The following is a 3,925-nucleotide window of genomic DNA, read 5'->3' as shown; positions in this document are numbered from 1 at the left end:
CCAATACTTTGTCATGCATTATTAGTAGCAATATTGGGGAACCTATGAGAACCTGGTAGATTAATTAATGATATTTTTTCTTTTTTATATTCAATGAAATGTTTTATAATGATTTTATGTTAGATGAAATAATATTTTAATGTATGTGTTGTATTTCAATATTGAAAAAAGAACTTTTACCCTTAATGGTTGTGTTGTCCTCTTGAGTTCCATGGCAGGGTGTTACCCACATGAAAACACCTAAGAACCCAAGGGAGGGATGTCTTGTTGTAGAGTCCTAAATTATCCTATGAGGCTTGTGTGTGAGTAGGGTTTCTATGTATACTATATGAGTGACTCAATGTAGGATCCTAGGTTGTGGAGATTGCTAGGATAACCTTTGGGTGAGTTATGTATAATGAAAGCCTAATATAAACAAAAATAGTTGGAACTTGATAAGAGTTAATTAAAACTTAAAAATACGATGAATTACTAGATTAATGGTTAGCATAGGCTCTTTTGGAGTACCAAGGTCATTCGTAACCATTGGGGTAGGTTGCATGAGGGTGCTAGGGTGCATGACTACTAGATATGATCCTGACATAAGAGAACTATGTGATGACACTCATCTAGCCTGTACCCTAGAGAACTCTCATCTTGTATTGTGTAATGATTCTTTATGATTTGTGTTTTGGGCTTTGAAATTTGTGCTTAGATAGTCATATTGAGAAATTGGATCTTTGATGATTACTAGTGCTTTATATTTTCTTTCAAGCTTTGTACTTTGAATTTAATGCTTTGATTTTTATATCTTGATTAAATTTGGTCTTATTTGTCATGTTGGGAAGGGATATTCCACAACCTTAGACAACCCTAGTTTTCTATGTACACTTTGGTTCTATCACCTAGCTCAAGGGAGTGAACCTTTGTGGTTCCACATGGTTGGGTGGAAAATATTATTGATGTGTTATTTATGGTTCCATGTATGATATTTCTTATATTCCATTCTTGTATATAATTAAAGACCCTTTAATTGTATCATGTACTTCATAATGATGTAACATAAATGTACTAATTTGACATGCGCTTCTTAAAGGGGACTTGATATTTTATGTAAATTGTATAATGAAATAAAATGCAATGTAAGAGAAGAAAAGGTATCTCCCTAGGTGAAATGAAAGGTAAGGATGAACATGTTGTATTATCTTGGAGTATGTAAAGATGTGGCTTCAATAGTGATATTTCTCTAACGTATTTCTTTAAGTTTATGAATAAAAGGAAATGAACCTAAGAATAGTTATGTTATGTAGTATCTAAGTGAATGATAGAAAGAAAAGAAAGTATCATCTTTTAACTTAGTGTTCAAAGGAAGTATTATGAATATTACCTCATGGAAATTGGGCTTGTAAATCAGTGGGTAGTTATGGTATAATGGATGGATACAATAACTTCATTATATCAATCAGTGAATGGTTATGTATACTTCATGCATTTAAAATGAGTGGAAGTAATAAGGCAATGTGTACCCTAAAGAATGTTTATCTCTACTTTAATGTCTAAATAAAAGTAATATTAAGTATAGAGTAGTAGAGGTTATGAATTCAATTAGTAATTTTGAAGTAACAACTTGAGTTGATAATTTAAATAATGATAGTTGGTTAACTTGCATTTAACTAAGATATAAACATTAAAATTATCATGGACTAATAAAGATCATAATTTAATGTATATATTTACAAATGTAAATATGTTTGATGTTTTTACTTTAGCAACAACCTTAGGGAACTGATGCAGGGGCATCTGAGGTTCCTAAATATTTTTAGCATTTTTCATGGAAGACTGGGGGTACTTGGCCATCTTTGAGGTATTTCTTAGTTGGAGGCTTGACTAAATAGGCTCGATGGAGGAGCTTGGTGTTTGATTGAAGTATGTTACTCATTTGACGAAGTTTTGCTTGATCCTTATTGGGGTAGTTCCCAATTGTAGTGTTGGTTGAGGAGCTCGATCATTAAAGGAGCTCAAAAAACATTATGTTTCTCAGGTTATACTACATTTCTTGACCTCTACTATGTTTCTTGACATGTATTTCTTGCTTGACATATTTTTTTTATCGACAATTCTTGTGAGAACTCGGTTATGCTTGGAGGTTTTGTTGATGCTCGATAGTTTGGCTTGCTGAGTGGAGTTCTTGTAGATTGGATCAAGTGACTTGAAAATGCATGTGATCATGACATAGATCAACCTAGAGATGTGTGTGGACCTATTTGGGCCAATGATATCCTAGGTGTATTTTATGAGTGTTGTAAGCCAACTAAGGAATTTTGTATTTAATACTTGTTTCAGGCCAACATATGGCTTAAATAGGCATTTAATGGCTTATTTGGATATAAGTAGAGGGATATTGTGGAGTCTTGAATCATTATGATCCAGCATGGAGAAGATGGAGTAGCAAAAGAGGAGAGAAGTTAAGAAGAGATAGTAATTATGACTTGAGAAACAAGGAGATTGCTTGGTCACTTGCAAGAACAAGTTTAGATCTCACTAGAAGTTTTTACTAGAGTGTTGTTTTGTTACAAATTTGGCTAGTTAGGATTTGGAATTAGATCTTGAGGGATCTCATAGAACTATTACTTTTTTTTATTTGGTTGTAACCGAGGAGGCCTTACAACCTGACACATTGCATGTAATTAGTTGTTTTGTGAATAAAGAGTTGAGTTTCGTATAATATCTTGTATCTTGTGTTGTGTTTCTATTGTGTGGTTAGTTACTGGGTGCTAGGAAATTTCCTTAAAGGATTCTCCTACCTCATACTACATTAGGTGGTATCAGAGTAAGAGCTCTTGGGCATGCGGAGAGATCACCAAATGAGAGGCAATTTGCACTAGGACCTTGGATTGGGTGAAGTTTATTAGGAAAACATTTGATCTTGTGATAGGTTATTCTTTCTAGAGTCTAAGATATCTTGGTTGTGAGGTGGAAGATCCTAGTTTTGAATTATAATTATAAAGCACTTGCAGATGGATCAATGGTTATGAAGATGGAAGGTTGATCCTAATAAGTGAGGGTTGGATCTAGTTTATCTTGTGGATTTTTTGCTCTAGGTTTGTGAAGATCTTGGAAGATTCTTCTAAGAAGATTAAACCCTGAGATGATTATAGATTTGTGTAATGTGGTGGAGAAGAGGATTAATGAGGTGATTACTCAGGTGGAGGATGCTTTGTCTAAACAAGTTGAGGAATAGAGGATGGAATTTATATGCTATTAGAGTTGGAGTTTATAGATCCCAAAGAGAGTGGTCTGGTCGGTTATGAGACTTTTTTGAGAATGAAGAGGGCATGACAAGGTAAAGAGGAGGTTGGTTTTGTTGATTAGTTTACCGAGGTTGGTGCAAAACATGTAGAAAAACTTATAGTTGTTGTTGAGGAGTTTCCCAACCTTGTTATGTTGGGATGGAGATTTTTTTCATGATCAGTTGGTTGATTCTAATGTGGAAATTTCAATTTACTTGGTCATGGAAAATCAATTTGTTGTGGGTGTTGATTTGTATGTTACACAACATCTTGGTGTTGTTTGGCATGTGTTTGTGATGGCTTGCATATTTTTGCTAATGTAAACTTAGTTTTGTATCTACATGTTGTTGATATGGATGTGAAGATTGATGCGCTTATAGATTATGGTGATAAGTTGCATATTAATTGGTTAGTGGTAATATAAGATTTTGGTGCTTGGATGGATGTTACAGGTGTGGGTGATTTGTGGATTTTTTGTTTTTTCTATCATGGATTAGAAGCATTTGGTGAAGATGAAATGGATTTTTGATTCTCATGAAGGAACAATGTATGGGACATAATTTTCTTTGTACCCCAGGAGTTTGATGCAGGGGCATCTGAGGTTCCTAAAGATTTTGGATTTTTGGTGCAAGACTAGAGGTGCTTAACTATCTCTA

This window comes from Cupressus sempervirens, chromosome 11 (assembly GCF_028749045.1).
Source record: "Cupressus sempervirens isolate cs-2001-9-10 chromosome 11, ASM2874904v1, whole genome shotgun sequence".
NCBI classification, from domain to species: domain Eukaryota; kingdom Viridiplantae; phylum Streptophyta; class Pinopsida; order Cupressales; family Cupressaceae; genus Cupressus; species Cupressus sempervirens.
The sequence above is the reverse complement of the archived record's forward strand: the minus strand, read 5'-3'. Positions refer to the sequence as shown.